The 19,965-nt window shown below is 43.3% G+C and overlaps 1 protein-coding gene across 1 annotated transcript in view; it reads right to left on the bottom strand.

Moving 5' to 3' along the window:
- The window catches only part of l1cama (L1 cell adhesion molecule, paralog a), a 39,589-nt gene extending 20,048 nt beyond the window's left edge, over positions 1-19,541 (bottom strand). The window contains exon 1 of the mRNA XM_054608395.1: positions 19,425-19,541. The gene's annotated coding sequence lies outside the window, so the exon portion shown is untranslated. The remainder of the gene's footprint in view (positions 1-19,424) is intronic.
- Between the last annotated feature and the right edge of the window lie 424 nt (positions 19,542-19,965).

Here is a 19,965-nt window from a genome sequence, read left to right as displayed (position 1 = left end):
CTCCTTGTTCCTCTTCTGCTTCTTCTTCTCCTGTCCTTTTATCAACTGCTTTAGTGGTTGTCATTCTCTGGAGACAGGGGGCCAATTACAGTGATCCGGTCTTAAACCAGCCTCTCCAAAATGCCATTAGAGGCAGATGAATGAAGCGGGGATAGTCAGGGTATTAGTACTTGTGTTAATGCGATCTAAGGTTGGAGCTTGCCGATCACAACCCTCTCCAAAGTAACGGTGAGGGAGAGCCTGAGTGGAGCAAAGCAGGACGCAGATTAACGATGCGGCACGACGCCGCTTGTCATTCCGCCAATCACAATTCACCAAGGGAGTGTGCTGCGAGTGCACCAATATACACACTCGGGTACACACTCATGGGGAGTAACAGACAAACAAAGAAGCTTGCAACAGACCGACAGAAAGGAAGGCAGACAGACAGACAGACAGACAGACACACACCTCGAGTTGTCTGACAGAGGAGATCAGACTGATAAAAGGGCACGGTCCAGTGGGCTCCAGTCAGGAGGAAGGCCTTTGCCAAAGAATATTCCAGTCATGTTGAGTAGGAGCAGTAAAGGGGAACACTATAATGGGTTGGGAGGGGAGTGTAAAGGAGGGACTGTGAGTGAGCAAGGGGCTGAGACAGACAGAAAGAGTGAAGTGGCATGGAAGGTTGCCATGTAATGAGGCTAACCCAGCCACCCAAACATGCTGATGGCACGGACTGATGTGGCCTGACACACTAGTACAAACACACGCACACACACACACATGGAAACACTTCCAAGCCGTGTGCCCGGCATGGAGCCTCGTGGAGCTCCATTATCACAGGGGTGAGAGTCAGTGACATCGAAGCAGATGCCTGATTTCACTTCTTCAGGGTGTCCGCTGTGCAGCTGTCAACGATCCAATCCAAGCCCTGTTACCTGCTTCATTGGACAGGGTCAAAGGTCATGCCTGGGATGGATGCTTACAGCGGGGCTGAGATGACCCGCCACACTGTTCCTGAGTGCTTTTAAAAACTATTATCACCGCCAGGACGTCAACAGGAGCCATCAGAAGTCATTCAATCACAGGGAGATTGTAGAGTGAACAGCGCTGTGTTGAGATTTCAGGGCGTGGCCATTTGGTTTTTCCAACAAGTAAGCCTGACTGTGGAAAATTAGCCGCATACAGGCCGTGTATCAAACAAGCCAAATCTACAAAGTCAATTTTGTAGCTCCTTCAATTATTCATGCATTCCTGCTTTGAGGCGTTTTGCTTACAAAACACGAATAACCCAAACATTTTGTATTATGCTGTTGGTGTTCTTATCATTAGTAGAATTTAATTGCTGTACTCCATTGTGGTGAGAACCCCCCTTGTCATCCATTAGATAGAAAATTGCACCCTTCCTTCCTCTAAAAAAATGTGGTAATTAGCATTAAGTAGACATGTTGGGTGTTGCCAAGGACTTTGAATGCTGAATAGGCTCTCTTATCGGTGGAAGAGGGGGGCGCAACACACACAAGATCAAACCTCAAGAGTCAAATCATGTTTTGAGTTTCACACATATTCTAATCCCCGTTCTACCATCCACCCACATATACATGAGAGACTTTTACTCTTTGCTTCATATCCTCACGTATTCGTGTGAGGAGCTGCTATGTTGTATATCTTCTCACAACACAGTGAGTCATGCAAATATGAATTCTGAAAGCTTCTCTGTGCTTTGATCAGATTTGCTGCTCTACAGGATTTGTGTGTGTATGTTTGTTTGTGAATGTGTGTGTTCGGTGTGCATGTTCAAACATGTGTGTAGGTCTTGTGTCCTGTCATGCCTTGCTTTTAAATATTAACTACCTCCAGCTGTGAAGATGTGTAGGGGGAGAGGATTCGGGGCGGAAGAAAGGGGGGAGAAAAATAAATGAATACATGCCCCCCTTTACCCCCTACTCTTCCCCAAGGGTGAGTCTGTCTGAAGAAACATCAAGCTGAAAAGAGACGGACAGAGGGACAGGTGGAAGATGGGGGGGGGGGGGGGATTTAGACGTAAACAATAGGAAGCACTCACTGGGAGAAACGGACTGATAGGCATTACACGAGAAAGGCAGTGAGAGATTATAAGGGTCAATGGATGGTAAAAGTGATGAGGGGCGTCTGAGAAACAAGGTGATTCTGGTGGGGGGTAGATGATCAGGCCCCCTACTGAGTGCATTATTCATAGAAATCCCCTTCCTGTCGGCACAATTTGCCCTAAATTCCCCTAAATTCATAATTCATTTCCACCCCCTCGCAATACATTTGGTTTGGTCTCCGAATAATGCAGTCCATCTATACTTGCTGTCTTTGGTGAGGCTGTTGTCTGATTCTCTCCTTCCCTCCCTCCCCTCTTCCTCTCTCTGGCAGGGTCATACTTAATGCATGAGCCTGTTGCAGTGAGACATGTCTCAGACCCACTTTGTCGCTCCAGCAGAAAAATACCACAAATCATGTGAAATAATACTGGCTACCTGTATCTCCTCTGCTCCACAATTCTCTTCCTAACACAGGCATGTCTTTCATCATTCACCGCAGTGAAGATTGCATTTCTTAAAAGCCTTTCTCACATTTTCTACTTAGGAGCCAAACCCTATAATAGGAACTGTCCAAGAAGGATGAGTGCCCATTTTACTGTCACCTTTTTATCAGTCTTCTTCTTCTCTTTTCTCAGCCCCCCTCGGTAGTTGACACAAAAAGCTTTCATCAATTCCCCTCCGATCACTTTTCACAGTACATTTCCTTGTCCCTCTTCCTCTACTTTCCATCTCCTCTTACTGTATTCAACACATTTAACTCTGGCTTGGACAAGTGGCTGATTATTTCAATATTTTCAACTTAAATGGAAAAGGGGCTTTACAGCACAGTGGGAAACCAATATCTTCCTCATAGCGGTTGTCTGTTTAAAAGGCCAAGTAAAGTGTGTTTCAAGACCAATGATCCATGGTCAACGCCAAATGGAAATTTACCAGAGGAAAAAGCTGCAGAGCTACAGCTTATCTGGAATCAGGGTACACAGACAGCACATTTATCAATACCACTATTAGCATAAGCTTGGCCGTTAGATGCTTAGCTACTCCCACAAGAGTTAAATGCTGCAACAGAATGCACCTCAGACGCCATATTTTCCTCATTTTCCAAACGCCTGCGACTCTTCCGAAGAGCTGACCGCACCCTACCCCCCTTCGTTCTGTCAAGGGTTAGGGGTTAATATTGGAGTGACACAAAGCTGGAGGAAATAAAGGTTGTCAGAGGAGCCGTGAGGGCAACCGCCCACTCTCTCTCTATCCTGGTTGCCATGACAACAGGGTCTCCACACAGCATCCCCCTTGTACATACAAATTCAGTTATTCACACACATGGACACTAACAGGTTTGCGGTATCACTTACATATGCACATGCACGTACACACACTCACTCACTGCTGCACAGACAGGCCCGTCCTCACTCCCACACATACGCACACACACCTACATGCACACACACTCAGGTGCAAGTACAAATACTGGATGTCTTCACATTTATACCAAAATTTGCACATATTTAAACAGACATGTGGACACATAACATCTTGACTTGGCAGAAACAGTTTAAGATACTCAAAGATTTATAAAGTGAAATCATTTCCAGACTCAACCAGCTGAAAGTTAAATACAAAACAGAAGTACAAGATTCCCCAAGTCCCTCCTATTGCCAAGACTACAAAAGAAGCTACCTCTGGCGTGATTTATTTATTGATGTTTTTCCCCTTAAGACACGGTGGGAATAGTAGAATAAAAGAAGTGGTGAATAATTGAAGGAGCAGGGAGTGGACTCATTAAGACATCCGTGAAGACTGGAGAAAGAGAGGAGAGGTAGATGGAGGGACGGAGGAAGAAAAACTGACAAAGAGAAGGAAGGGCAAGACCGGCAGGAGATCAAAGGGGGATTGACAACAAAGTCAACAGCAAAAAAAAGTCAAAAAAATTCATAGGAATTGAAAACAAAGAGAGAAAGAAGTAGGATGGAATAACAAAAATGGAAAAAAAGTGACAGATGTGATAAGGTAGAGGTTTTGGTTATGGGATCCATGACCAGTAAGAGCTCTGCAACGATCACAAACTGGAGTGTTACCCCTAATGTAATAGTGTATCAGATTCCCTGCATGTGTGTGTGTTTGTGTGTACATGAGTCCATGTATGTTGCAGTGTGTATCAGTAAAGATCAGCCCGTGTGTCAGCAGGTCAGCTAATCTCTCTTGTCAGCTAATGGAGCTGGTCTTGCAGATGGAGTGCCGCCTCAAGCTCTCTCTGCTTCTAGCATGTTAGCTGCTGCTCACTTAAGTCTACAACTGATAAGGTAATTTGCTTATGGCTCGCCTGTCAGTCAGATAGTCACAGGAAATGGAGATGTACGCTATCAATAAACAAAAAGGAAGCATGAACAGAATGGTAGGTTTCAGTGTTTGCGTAGATAAAAACATGACTGAAGCCTTTTGTATGGGAAGGTTAAATGTAGACATGTGCGCAGTGCTGCAATATTTAATCTTTCAATTCACCTGTTATCTCAATAAATAGGGAAAGAAAACAGATTGTACGGTCTCACTGGAAAAATAAACGTAGACAACAACAAAGAAATAAATCAAATCGTTTCTGTACATTAAATGAGAAACATATGTATTACATGTTTACATACATACATTCATATACAAGCACAAGGTCTTCTTACACTGCTGCACTGTGGCCTGTGGGCGTCATTTGCTTCATTAGCAGCATCAGTCAGATTCTGTGCCTGCAGCACAAAGCGCAGTAATTACGGACACACCCTCCGTGTCAGGCAGAAGATATAAGATGCGATGCATACGAGCGCCCCCATGAACACAGCACATCCTCACAGGCACATTGTTATGCACTCTGTGTGCAGTAAAGGAACATGCAAACACATGAACAGATACAGCTTACAAATATACTTTTCTTGTTGAAGAATGGTTTAGCGCATGTAGATAGTTAATGGCGTTAGCTTGGGTGCAATTATGATGTTATGAAATTACGTGGACGAGCTATTAGGAGTGACCTTCGCTTCCCCTCCCTGCTTCCTTTTATGTCTCCTGCTCAGTGCATTCTCTCTCTCTTTATCTCTCATATTCAGCCTCTCCCCTTTTCTCCTGTTCCTCTGGAGCCAACAGCCTTGCTTTTTTCTTATATGACGTGCATTTTGACCTTCACTGACTTTCTCTTTCTCCACCTTTGTGATATACGTTATTTGTGAAGCTCGGTGGAGATCCTTCAGTAAAAGTGTTTGTATGCAGACATTTATCCCTTTGAGAGAAAAATTAGAGGGAGATCAGACATGTGAAAGGCAATTTTGATGTGTGTGTGTGCTTGTAAAGCCTTTGGGGATCAAAATGGAGCCAGGCAGGCCGGTAAAAAAAGAAGCTGACATCAGTATAGTATCTATCAGTGTTGGCCCAGAAACCAGATGCAGCAGCTTAACACTGTTGGAGATGACAAACCAGCTGGAACAACACAAACAGTATGCAACAGCACCAGAGGGAAATCAGCCACTGAGGCACATTTTTGAATAACTTTACCATGGCATACATGAAAGGGCACAACACATTACTTTATTTTTCCATACAGGTCACATTGTTATTCAAGTCAGCCATGCTTAAATATATAGTAGAAAGCAGCTGAAAGGAAAGCTATGAGCCTCAAAGAGAAGGCAGTGGCACTAAGGTTATCTGAAGAGCCTTGGGTGTGAATGGGAGCATATGTGGGCCCTTCTGTGTGTGTCTGGGTTGCATCAAGTGTGCAGGTGGGGGCAGAGGTTGTTGGCTTGCTGTTGCAGGTAGTGATGTCTGAGGAGGGGCAGTGCAGTCAGTCATTCAGCAGACAGAGAGGAGGAGGGAGTGGTCCCTTGGGTCAGGTGATAAGTGGCCCGTATAGCTCTGAAGGACTCAGCTGCCAGCGACTAGTGTGACACGCAAGGACACGTGGCTGGATCCACAGGGACTATCGGCACGCCACACCCCGAAGAGAGGGGCGGAGTGTGTATACGTGACCTACGACCTCTATCACAACAGGTTAGACATGTGAGATACAAAATGAAAACTAATTTACCTGACGCAAAATTGAGACATGGCTTTGTTTTGATTAAATCAATTTGTCTCAGGTTCTTAACCACAGGTTTTCACAGTATTTCTGTGCCCGAAGCTTTCCTGCAGACAGCTCATTGCTAAGATTTAGAGTTGTCAGGAACATTTGTCAAGGTCTCCTTAGGTTGGATGTTATCCTGTCCTTTGGACCACTTCAGGGAAATGAGCTGCTGGCAGGGCAAGGTCACACATAGTGCCTTTCTAACACATTTGCATGGAAGAGCCCCGGTGGCTAAACGACTGTGGGAAATGGGCTGATTCCTTTCTTTTTTTTTTTTCAAGCTTGATGCTGGAGGCATGAAGAAGTCACACATGGCATTACAGAAAGCCTGTGAATTAATACATTCAACAGACATACTTACACCCATATACAGTCTGTGCAAACACACTTGAGCACTGCCACAGTTGCTAATTAAGAATTATAAACATTTGCAATTTCTTTACAACAAAAGCAAACCAAAACAGCTGCTTAAACAGCACCAGCATACCAATCAAATGCCAGAAGTTAATTAACTGCAGTAGAGGTGGATGTGATGCCGTCTTAGTGAAACAGCTCACATTACCTGATGATTTGCATTTTTAAAATGATTAACCAGTTCAAACAACAGCTTCTTGGAAATCCCATTAACTTTGTTAAAAGTTGCACTAGCAGCACTTCCCCTTAAGTGCTCCTCATCTAATCAAATACAAGGTCTTCTGGGGATGAAGAAGGAGATGTAACGCCCCTAAACAGTTAATGTTTTTCGAGTTGGATCAGAGAGGAAAGAGAAGATGGGGATGTTTGTGGATGAGAAGGAACAAGAGAAGGAGTGAAGAGGAAATAAAAGATATCCCAGCTCTCTTCAAACAGTCTAGTCTCCCAAGTCCAGACTAACATGATAAAAATAATCATAGTTTCATAGCCTGTGGAGAATTTATCTAACCTAACAGCACTCTGTCTACTGTTAGGACGCAACTAAAACCACATTTTATACACATCATTATGAGTGAGAAAATGTATTGATCAGTTTGTTGTTCAAGATGGTAAGCATTTTTTTTTCTTGCTGTGTTTGCACTTTGCTGTATTTCTCTTATGCTTCACATCCTCTTGCCACACTGCAGTGACAAGTCAATCTTGTAAGTGCGAATTCAAAATATTTTCAGTCAGACTTGCAGAACTTCTAATGTTGGTAAAGTTCACATGATTTAAGTCATCTTAGTGAATTGCTTTTCTATGTAAAGATGATCTCTACTCCTAGGTGAGAGTAACAAACCTTTATTCAGTTCATATAAACATCTGCTGTTCTAAACACTCTAGAAATCCTCTCCATATTTCTTTCAGCAGTAACTGCAGTTCGGAGGTGTGCTTTTTTACTTCAGTTTTGTGTTAAAAAAAAGCAATATACAAATATAAATTAGTATTATATAAGTGTGTGCACAGGCTTAGAAAAACAATGCCCCACTGGAGCTGCTTGTTGTCTCTACATCAGCTTGTTTCTTCCTCTCTCATCTGTCAGTGTCGTCAACACACAAGAGGAAAACCGCAAAGCTCAGATATGTGAAGTCTCACAAACACCATGGCTCAAACCTGCACACACACATGCACCGACAGCAGACTGAAGGTTGGTTTAGGTAATTGTCTGGCAAGACAAGTCAGTTTACGGGGATTTGCCTGCCATTCAAATAAGGCTGAGTGAGGCTAAAGCCAGCAGAGAGACATGGGGAAGAGAGTTTGCATGGTGATATGGCTGCTGGGCCTCATACATGGACTCACCTTATTTGTACGCACCACCTGTGTGTGCACTTGTCGGTTTGTGTGAGAAAAGTGTGTGTGTGTTTACTTAGGATGTGACAGGTCAGTATTGTTATGCATGACTCATTTTGTTTGTTGTAGAATATGTCCGTGTGTGTGTGTGTGTGTGTGTGAGCGGGCGTGTTTCACTCGACTTGTGGGGACATAAATCTCCACACTGTGGGGACTTGTATTCCTTATAGGGACAAAATGCACGTCCTCATAACGTAACTCATTATATTGTAGGGTTCGAGTGAGGTTTAGGTAAAGGTTAGTGTAAGGGTTAGGATTAGGATTAGGCTGGTAGCGGCTGTGGTTATTGTTAGGGCAAGGAAAGGAATGTAAGTCGATGTATGGTCCCCAAAGTCATGAAAACACGTCTGTGTGTGTGTGTGTGTGTGTGTGTGTGTGTGTGTGTGTGTGTGTGTGTGTGTGTGTGTGTGTGTGTGTCTAGAGCTAGGTGTCAATACCCCTGCCTGCCTCCCTTTCCTTTCCTCACCCTGCTATCACCATGACAACCTCCTGACTCCAGCTCAGCCGCACGCAGAAAATGTTTCTCTCCCCTCCCCCTCCAACATGTTCATCCCTCTCGCCCCCCCCCCCCCCTCCCCTCCTCTCTACCTTCATCTCCCGTCTCCTCTGTCTCCATCTCTTGCTCTTTCCCCATCTCTGGCTTTCTCCAGTTCCCCTGTTATGTCTACATGCTACCTACACTTGAAAGAGTTCCTCCTTCCTGACTGTCGTCTTTGCTGAAAGTCTGTCTGTTATTTGCGCTCCTCTATCTCTTTCACTTCTGTTCTCTATTCCCTGCTCCCTGCTGATTGCCTCTCACTCCTCAGTATGAAACTCCCTTTTTCTCTCCCTGAACTCTTTTACCCCACCCCTCCCTCCCAGTCCTTTTCTCCTTCCCTATAGAAAGAAGGAACATTGTCTTCCATCCGTGCTTCATTAAATCATCATTAAAACCTCCCAGCCAACATCATACACAATGCAATTACAGGTAGCTTTCTATCAACCTCTGCCATCAACTTCTATCAAGCCTGAGAGATACTGTCCAGTCTGAGGGGAAATTTGCAGTCTGGCACAGCATCGATACAGTCCCTGGACCCTAAGTGGCTGACTAACTCCCATCGCATCTGTTATCATTATCATCAGCAAACCATTTCTGCTCTGTAACTAAATCCAATCATTACCAATGGAGTCCGCAGTGGAGATCTATTTGAGGCGGGGCGGCTCGTGCTCTCCAACAGAGGAGGGCCAAGCTCCATCAAAGGCTGCAGTGTTATCTGAGGCGCACAGCCACGTCTCTGCTGCAGACCCCTGTCTCTGCAAATCCCCCTCCCCACGTCTCCACACAGCTCCAGCCCCCTCCACACACCAGTGTGTAGTGGTAAAGAGATCAAGGACGTGACATTTTCCAGAACGCGCCACAATTTTTCAGTGAGGCGCAATATGAGAGGGATTAAACAGACGACCTGTTCCATCCCGGCTGTGTTTGCATTAGCGTGTGTGTGTGTGTGTGTGTGTGTGTGTGTGTGTGTGTGTGTGTGTGTGTGTGTGTGTGTGTGTGTGTGTGTGTGTGTGTGTGTGTGTGTGTGTCATCTCCCGTCAGAAAGTTAAAGGGGGTGACAAGTATATCTGTCTTTATATTATCTATTCAAAGGAGGCAGACAGAGTGTATAAAGGGAAAAGAAATAGTGAGGAAGCTGTTTCCATCCTCTCTATTTATACTGTTTTGCAGAGCTTCACTGCGCCTCTCCTTCCTCAGTCCCATCTTCCTGCATCATCTTTTCTTTCCCCCTCCTCTTCCTCCTGGGTTATGCTCCGTACACTGAATCCCCAGCTGTGGCCACAACTCCACCGCTCTCTCTCATCTCACTTTCCCTCCCGTTTTGCTTCAGTTATGAGAGATGACAGAAAGGGTTTCGGCCCCAATTCCAGCAAGAGAGAGGGAGAAGAAGCACAGATAGAAACCAAGAGTGGCCACAGGGCTGCAGAGGAAGCTGCGCTGACCTTTCCCTGCGGCTAAACTAACGGTTGATGAGCTTTTCAGAGAGTTAGGACAACAAGGTCTGACAATCCACGTCTATACTATAGACACACACAAAACAAAGACGTTCAAGGCCAACTGTTGATACTGCGGTATAAACTCCCACAGTCAAATAAAGGAGAAATATATATAATAATTATAATAATAATAATAATAATGTTATTTATAGTGCACCTTTTATACATAAAGCAAATCAAGTGCTTCACAGAGGAAAAACAAAAAACCTTCTCATGGAGAAAATAGACCACATCTATAACACTAAAAACCCTGCTTTCTATGGTCTTTACATTGGCTTCCTTTCATTCAAAGAATTTATTTCAAAATACTACTTTTTATATAGAACTGAATGGTTTAGGGCCGAAATACATTTCCAATCTTCTGCTACACCATTTGCACTTATGCCTTATGTAAAGCACTTTCAATTGCCTTGTTGCTGAAATGTGCTATATAAATAAACTTACCTTGCCCTGCTAAAGTGGCATATATCTAAATCATCTCCATCCCATGATAGCCTGGCTTAAAAGCTGCTGATCGTGCTGGTTCCTATATAGGACACCCTCACAGCACGTCAGCTATACTCCTGCCAGGGAGCACTAGCCTCCAAACACAGATTTTGCATGACATTGTTTCCCAAACACCTCAGAGTATTTTTCCTTTATTCAAACTGAAAGGAGAAACCAGCTTTTCTGTCACTTGTGGAGGCGGACGGGCCCGGCAGACAGGCTGAGGGGCCAAAACACAGGGAATAGTATGTCTGACGGCCGCACGGCTAGTAACAGCCCTGTCACTAACGTTCACTGTTGGATTGTTTGTTCCCTCTCTGAACCAGGCGCTGGTCAAAGCTGTGTTCACTACGCAGTCATAAATAAAACACAGACTGTCTGGAGTACTGGATGGAGGAGAGACGGAAGGGGGGGATGAAAGGCTGAGGGATGGTGGGAATGAAGGAGAGAATAGGTTACAAAGATGTTTAAAGAGGGATGATAAATGGTACACTTTGAAAATGAAGTCATCCCATCTGAACACATGCTGATTTCATCCTGTCAGTTCAGTCTGTAGGCAGTCCTACCATTTGTATTTGGGGTTGTGCTCCTTATTTAATTAGCGTCAGAGAGTCACTCTGTTCACAGCCTGAGAGGATGCTGGTGAGCTACATATGTGTGTGTGTGTGTGTGTGTGTGTGTGTGTGTGTGTGTGTGTGTGTGTGTGTGTGTGTGTGTGTGTGTGTGTGTGTGTGTGTGTGTGTGTGTGTGTGTGTGTGTGTGTGTGTGTGTGTGTGTGTTGGCAGGTGTGCATCTGCCCCTGCACGCGTTGACATTTTAATCGCTACAGGATCTCCATCCTTTACCCTCCCATCTTTATCTTCTTCTCTTTATCTTCCCACATTGTCTTCCCATCTTATCCTCCACACTCTCACACTTCCTGCTTGTCCCCCTGAGCAGGATCATACTTTAACAGTGCTTTCAACATTATTAAAAGGTTACAGATAATAAACTTCCTTTCTTTCTCTAACAGTACTCCACCTTCTCTCCTGCATCCCGTGCCCCACCCTACCGTGTGAGGCCTGGAGGGTGAGGTCTTTTCTTATGTATGTAATAACCTCGTTAAGCTGGGCCCTCTGTTTTTTCTCTCCTGTTGCTATCTCCATGTGGTTTGTTTTCTGCTCTTCGTCTTCTCTCTCTTCATGTCCCTCCTTCCCCTGATGTGACATCTGCCCCTCTGAATAAATCTATTTTTCCTTCTTGTTGCTTCTGTGTTTTCTCTCGGGGATTGTGTCTTTTATCTTTTCCTCGTATTAACAAGAAGCCTCACCCCATGTCTCCTTATCGCTTCCTGCTACATCAGTGGGTTCCCTCTTCACCACGGATTTCAACTGATCCAAATGATTTACAAAAATCGCCACACAAAGTGTGCCCTGCAAGTATGGCCACAAAAACACAATTGCTCAATTCTTCCTGCTGTGCAAAAGAGCACGGTGGCTGATGTAAACAGACAGTTTTATAGCTAAATATAGAGTCTCATTATTGCAGTCTGGGCACTGTGGGAGGCCCTGTAGCGCCATGCCCAATTACCCCTGATCAATTCAGGGAGCAAACTAAAACAACTCCAACATCAACCCGATTTAAAAGTCTGCATTCAGAAGAGGCTAACAAGAACAGATTCACAGACATCCATCTCTTCATGTAGGGCGTGGAGTGTGTAGCAGGTTAGCATGGCCTGATTTATTCTGGCTATGGGCAGATAAGGAGGGATGTGGGTCATAAATTGTAAAGAAAAACAGCATAATGGTTATATAAACTCTTACTTTACTGTGGTAAGTTTTCCTGACATGCAAAGTATTTGCAATTTGGCTAAATAAATATAATGAGATGGGGAGGCATCCCAGAATATATTAAGCAGAAGGAACACTCGTTAGCATAACTGAAATATGTTCATTTTATTCAACCCGATGATGAATAACTGTGATAGAGGGCATAGACTGAGTAAATAAATACAAAACAAACAGGTGAAATAAAATACAACACATGCAATAGCAATAACTATAATTATGATGGCGTTAATGAGAAAGCAAGAGGCAGATAATAATCATCTGCAGCTGAGGCATTCTGCAGTCCTGCATGGGTTGAGAAAATGATGTAATATTCACCGTCGTGAAAACGTTTTCCCTCTCTCTCTGCGTTTCTTGACAATCTTTACTGCCGCTCTCAATAAAGGCTAAAATGCCAAAAAAAAAACATTTGCATTTATATTTTATATTTAATAATTTATGTGACACATATAAGAAATGTCTTTTTACACATTAAAAAACAAATCTCAAAGGGCACACCTCTCTGACTCTTATCGGTCTACACTTTTCTTTACTCCTTGACATTTACAGTTTCTTTCTCTGTACTTCTGCACAAATCTCTCCTGCTGCTCATAATCAATTTTCCGTCTCTGTAGCTCTTTTCTTACAATCCCCCCTCTTTGTCTCCGCGCCTCCTCTTGTCTGACATTACCCTGTTTTAACCTGGCCTGCCCCTCATCTGCTCCACCTTCAGCCAGCGCCTGCACGCATGGGGTGGGCGTAGTGTGTAATAGGATGGCACAGTAGGTGAGATTAAATTAGGCCAGTGTATGGGGATTACAACCCACTCAAAACCTGATCCCCTCCCACTCTCTGTAATCCAACCCTAATGAATATATCATGGCTGACACAGCAGATAAAGGGCCTGCATGAAAAAACAGTCACAACATCATCGAGACACGCAGAAGAGACAAATACAGAAAGCCTGTTTCCTCTGCATCTGCAGGCCACTGTGTCTGTTCTGTGTATGGATGCTTGTGTTTCATGCCCCATCTATTTCAGTTATGGTTGATTCAAATGAAGTGTAGCTATAGAGTAGGGAAGAGGCAAGTGAAACAAAATCAATAAATGTAAACAGTCCAAATTAATAAGCCTTTAGATGGATCAGAACACTATAAAACCACACTGTGTTTCACAGGTGATGTGTGCCACTCAGTCAATGTCTAGCAGTCACATTCAATTCAGCTCTAACGCCGCAAGAAACACAGTTGTGTTATGTTTGCTCTCCAGACTATACGTCTCTTGGCTGCAAAATACCAAACATTGCTTCCCATCTTATCAGTTCAATTTAAAGACTTCATTATTTTACAACTGAGGCACAAAATTCCAAGGCTGAATCTTCCAGGGAAGTTCCAGGGAACATCATCTTGATTAGTAAACTCTTGAGTGTGTTTCTGTGATACTTCAAATGACTGGATATGCTCTGGCATACGCCTCAATGTTTGAATCCAGTGCAGGCTTTCAGAGAACATAAAGGATCATGTAAACTACTTGAATGTGATAGTGCCGCAGTGCCAGAATGTAAATGTCTCTCAGTATAACTTCATCAACTTTGGTGAAACAGAGACTGGCAGCCTCCACACTGAACAGACAGTCAGGCTTTACTCTGCCTTTGGTTGGAAAGCACTTTGGTCAGCGCATGTTTTTCTAAATGTGCTTTAGAAATAAATTTGACTTAAATCATTTTTTCCTAAACTTAACTAGTGGCAAAGGGAAAATAAATACTAAGGTAGAATGAAAGTTATGCCAAGGACATTGAGAAACATTGTGAAGGGGAGCACAAGTGAAGAATAAATTCCAGCAGTAAAAGAAAAGAAAGTTTATTGGAGCAATATGATGTAACATTAGAGTAAAGCAACAGTGCAGAAGTATCCTACAGCTCTGAGATACATCATGCCCCTAAGTTTCATTAAAAATGCAGCTGCCTCTCAGAAACAAATCAATAAATTAGTAAACCAATGCTGTCATGTCCCCTTAATAAACAGACTGTCCAATGTAATCAAAGCCAGAATGGTATAATAATAAAGTCGGTCAAAGTTGTCTGAGATATTGTCCTTAACAAATAAACCAGCTTATATAACAAATAAATGTATTAATTTATAACATTATTGGTGCTAAATTCACTATATTGAAATTTACATAAGGTAGAATAATAGGGGTTATTATACATTTAGTTCTATTTATTTTTTGTTAAATAAGTGTAATCCATCTCAGTCAGATACTAAAATAAGCTGTAAACCATTACAAGATTTTGAAGATTAGCATTAACAAGCTTCTGTATTCAATTTAATGAGGAAGAGCTTTACCGTAAGATTGAGAGGCAAAACAAAAGCATTAATAATGTTCTGTGAAGAAGAAAGGGTAGCACATAATCTAATGGTTAAGATATTTTACCCAGAAGCAATTCAACTTTAGACTTAGTGTATCTCAACAATGTGACCTTCAGATACTTGACATCATTTTTCAAAAATGAAAGGCAATAACCCAAAATTTGAATTTTTATGTGTAGTTAATTCAGTCATGAGCTCCTCTCATACTGCTCACTGTGACTGGTGAGTCATTCACGCACACACAGAGAGAGAGAAACATCTTTGACTAACAACAAAACACTTCATAGATGCAGTTGCGAAACACACTGGACAAAGGGTCAATTTAGTCCAATTATAGTCACTGAAGTGGACAATAAAGCCCTACTGACTGTGGTCCAGATGGAGTGACACAAAGGGGAATTCTCCATTTCGCTGAGACAAAGACATGATTTTGTCAAAGACAGAAAAAGGATGGGGACAGCATCATGGAGGCAAAGACCAAGTCAGTCATGGAGAGATTTGCACCAAAATAATAAAATAATGTACTAAAGAATGCGTTTATTTTATTCTCTCAATTTGAGACTTTTTACAATACCTGAGGCCTCCAAATGCATTATTGGTTTGGCAGTAATTAATTTATATCCTGGTTTCAAGTAATATCCGCTATGGGGTTCCAGTTTTGTAATTTTAACCACCAATATCACATTTGTCACACATGGGAAATCTACAATTTGTACTCTCTCATACCATCAATTCTGAAAGCTGTAATAAGGTAATTCACTCTGCCAAAATTAGATTCATTTCCATACATGACGCCTCTATTTGTGCCCTTTTCTCCAACACAGTTTCAACTGTATAGTAGGGGGGGATTTATGAGTCTTTGTGTGTCTGGGAACGCGATCAGGAGCCTCAGTCATTATTTGGATTAAGACCCTGATGTGGGCTTCTCTGTCCACCACTGCATGAATACTGATATGACAAGTGAAACCAAAAAAGCAGCATGGCGGGTAGAGTAGGAGAAAGAATACAGATACAGAGATGTTAAAAGGAAAAATGGATTACCTAGGTTGAAAGGTTTGCTCTAGCTGTCTAGGCAGAGAGAACAGGACTCTTAAATGACAACTGGAACAAGGCGGTTCAGAGAAATTGCCATGACAGTCTTCTTCCACTTTGTCTCGTCTTACATAACAACCTTTATCTTTTCGACATCTCTGTACCACCGTGCTGCCTTTTAGATCATTCCTTTAGGTTTTCCCTCCCTGCCTGCTTCATTTCACCTCTGCAAATTTCATTCTCCCTTTTTGCTGGCCTCCATCACCCTCCTCCTCAATTCTCTAATCATTTACCCGTGGCTGGCCTGTCGATCCATCTGACCCTTAGCTCCCTAAATCGTCAGAATGTATTCTCCACCAAAACCTGACAGCATGTCTACACGATCCCCCCACTTGACACCCAGCGTGCTGACTCCCATCTGCACAGTCTAAATCAAACAGCCTCCAAGCTGCAACCGGGGAGGGGGGGAGTAGGGAGGGGACCGACTCTCCATCTTGACAGCGTCCTGAAGGTGCACAAGCAACCTCCGTGCACATACATGCACGGCATCAAAAAGGCGTATGCCCACTGGAAGATGAGTCAAGGGAGTTTGCTCACAAGCCTTTGAATCCGCGATTTAGAGTGTGTAACTTTACAACTATTAATCTCAAAGGAGGATAAAAAGGGAAACCAGAGATGAAACGGTTATTGTTGACACTTTAGTCTTAAAGATAGTTCTCTCTCTCTTCACCCTTATTTTACCCTGTTGCTGCTTTAATGGCTAAATCCCCAAAAGTGGAGAGAGTGCTTTGATCAGTAGCAGACGCTTAAGTAATCAGGCCGGGGAGGCAACATTACAGAATCTTTAATTTGGCGCACTGCAACAGGATCTCTGCAGCGTGTGTTTGCAGAGGGTTTGTTTGTGCAAGTTGCAGAAGTTGTTGCCTGTTCAGATGTGGTAATGTGTGTGGATATATCCGTGTTTGGCGAGCAGGATGACTAGCAAAGGTGCCCTGAGGCAATAACAGGTGGCTTAACAGGGTGAAGGGCCAACGCAGCACTGCTCTTCTCCGGAGTTTCTCCTAACAGAATGAGAGCAGATCACTCCTCTCCTCCTACACAACACCAGCTCTCCATCTCAACGGCAGGACTAAAGGCATTTGGAAACAGGCCAGACTCCGACATTATGCTCCCATACATTTCTTTAGAGAAAAGCATATAATATCTGACAATACATTGCAGGGCTTTTCAATCTTAATCTTCGTCAATCAGAATCCTCTCCTTTAATCTCTTCTTCTTTTAATTCTATGGTTCTTTCTGTTGCTACCGCCCATCCTCCCTTGTGACCTTGCCCTTTGCAATACCCTACTTGATCCCTCCCTCTTTCTCTCTATTCTCTTCAATACCTATAGCAGTAAACATGCATTAAAGGATGCAAAGTGATTTGCATTTCAAAAGGAAGTCCACCTTCTTCTCTTTCTCCGTTATCTCTTCTATGTTGCTTCCACCATCCTCCACTGCCTTTTCTCTTTCATTCCATTGCAGATCCCTGCCCTTCTCTCAACACATAAATCCCCGTTTCCATCCATGTCTTTGATGGAACAGCTCAATTAACCAGCCCGTGTCCAGGGGGAGATTACATTCTGCACCATACTGTAGCGAGAGTAATCACACACTCCCAGTCTAGCCAGCTACTCCAACAACAACATCCCTGCTACACTAGCAGCTCCCAACACAGTGCAGAGATCGGCTGCCACTGCCATACAAACCCTACTGCATTAAATAGTATGGTAATCGTGACCAGCAGTGGGTCTCTCGGGCATTGCTGCCACGGAGAGAATGCACACACACACACACGCACACGCACACGCACACATACTCATTCACTCCAACACGCCCTCTTCAGCAGCAGCTGTATCTTGATCTATTGTGTGAATGTGTGCAGTGCAGTATGTTTATGGATGTTGTACAGATGGTAACAAGTCATTGTCAGGCGCAGTGCCTTCCCTCCCCTCCGGTCCCTCGACTGGGTTCATCTGGGACAAGCTTCAGGCTACTGAGGCAAGGAGGGAGGGAGGGAGGGAGGGAGAGCGTAGGTTCAGTGTATCACTATTACACACATGCACTCACATGACTTGAGCAGACACACTTAATGTACATATATTTGTGTATGTGGTCATATATTTAGGATAGGGGTTCATGTTATGGACAGATGCACAAAGATATCCCACAAAACACCAGACATGCACAACACTACAGACGGAACAAGTTTCCAGTCTTAGCAGCTGCTTCTGGCAATACAGTTTTCTACCTCATTAACACAACTGGTGGAACATTGTCTATTTCTGCTGTTGGGTAGAACAGATGTGTAACAGGCCACAGAGGGTGACAGCAGGCATGGAGCCAGGTGAGTGCCTCCTTTTCATGGGCACACCTCCACATAGTCTGCTGCGAGCGCTGCCCCACCCTTATTTTCACTTCCCCTGATCTCTCCTCCCGTATAAATATCTCAGTCATTCTGTCTCCTGTTGATAACTGAATCTTTTTTTCCTTTCTTTCCGTCCTCTAGTCCTCTCTTTTTCGTCCCTAGCTTCTTGTCTTTCTACGCTTCAAGGTCTGTAGTTTCAGGTTACTCTTCTCTGAAAAAACAGACCTACTGCAGCTGCAGGAAATAAGATTGGTAGACTAGAAAATTGTTGTGTGTTCTCCGCTATGCCGTCCACTTACAGCAGAGTTACATTCCCACATCAAGGAAAAACGCTGCACATTGCAATCATGGGCAGTACTTAACATTAAGCCACTCAGCTATTAGCTGGGGGAGGGGAATGTGGAGATGAAATGAATTAAATCAGCATGGCAGCAGGAGAGGCAAAGCAAATAATTTGCCTGAGAAATTACCACCAGTTTGCAAAACAGTGCACAATGTAATATGAATTGCAAAGGAGGCGATTAAAAGTGCATTATATATTTTTTTAATTTGGTGGGAAATTGTAAAGGACTGTCTGGAGATTTTTGCAACAACTATATGGAACAGGTATAAAGTGCAGTTCAATACACCACATAAACTAAAAATCAAGTTATCAAAATCACATACAGTTTTCTATAAACAAGAATACCAACTTTAAACATATCAGATAACAACACATTGTAAAGGATCTTATAATCTGGCTGATAAATTGTTCAGTGTTCATACAACGGCATTAAGCGCTGCTGTATATTCAATATTAATGTCAGAGGAGACCCTGTTGCATGCAATGCACTGCATGTTAAATCAGCAAGATAAATACATAAAAACAAAAGGGAAAACATTTTCTCTAAAAGTAATCTTCACCAACAGGTTATCCATGACACCTGGCTTCAAGACACAAAATGTATTTTTTCAGTTCAAAGTAATGCAGTGTGCAGTATAATTAATCACAACCTTCAATACCATTTAAATAAAGAAGCGTTGGTAGTGTAATCAGTGTAATTATTCTTTTTCCAAACTCAGTGTGTTGAAAAAGCTCTAATTTCATAGTTTCCTAAACATGAAAATATCTTATGGGAATGAGACAAAGTGCCAGAGAGAAGACATTTAAAAAAAAAAAGCAGTTAAAGTTATTTACATGAACCAGAATGTCATCTTTTACTGCTAGTGGTAGATGAGGCAAAGGTGCAATTCCATAACAAGCCACCTCCACCTAACAGCCTAATTAATCTGCTCACCAGTTCTCCACCGCTCTCATTCTGTTTAATGACAAACTGTGTGTCTCGTCACAAAAAATCCTCTTACCTTCTCAGTGATGTTCCTTTTCTCTGGAAACTCCTTGCTTCTTTTTTCCCTCTCTTCCTTATCTACTTGCGCCTTTTCTTCCTCTTCTCTATGAAATTGATTGCGTTCCTCTCCTCTCTGCTGATGCTGCAGTGATAGAAAAACACACCCTCCTCCGGCCGCTCTCTTTCTCCCTCCCTGACTCTCATTGGCTGCCTGTTAGAGGTGACATCACCCTTCTTCTCTGCCTGCCTCCCTCCCTCCTCCTCTGTTCCCTCCCTCACTCTCTCTCTTCACCTCACTCCCTGTGGATTCTGACCATGCCTTTATTGTACCCCCCCTCCTCCTTCCTGTCCTCTATCTATCCCTCTGTCCTCGTCTTCCTCCCTGTATACAGTCTGGATTTGATGTCCAGCTGCTCTTATTACTGCATTATATTCAGTCATGCAGCATAATAATGCAAACTGTACATTAGCATAGAGAACATAGCCTATGGCCCTACAGCCCCCGTTCCCCGTCTTCTCTTCCTGCACCAATCCGGGATGTAATAGACTACAAAGGT

This window comes from Anoplopoma fimbria, chromosome 12 (genome assembly GCF_027596085.1).
Source record: "Anoplopoma fimbria isolate UVic2021 breed Golden Eagle Sablefish chromosome 12, Afim_UVic_2022, whole genome shotgun sequence".
In the NCBI taxonomy this organism is placed as follows: domain Eukaryota; kingdom Metazoa; phylum Chordata; class Actinopteri; order Perciformes; family Anoplopomatidae; genus Anoplopoma; species Anoplopoma fimbria.
The sequence above is the reverse complement of the archived record's forward strand: the minus strand, read 5'-3'. Positions and strand labels throughout refer to the sequence as shown.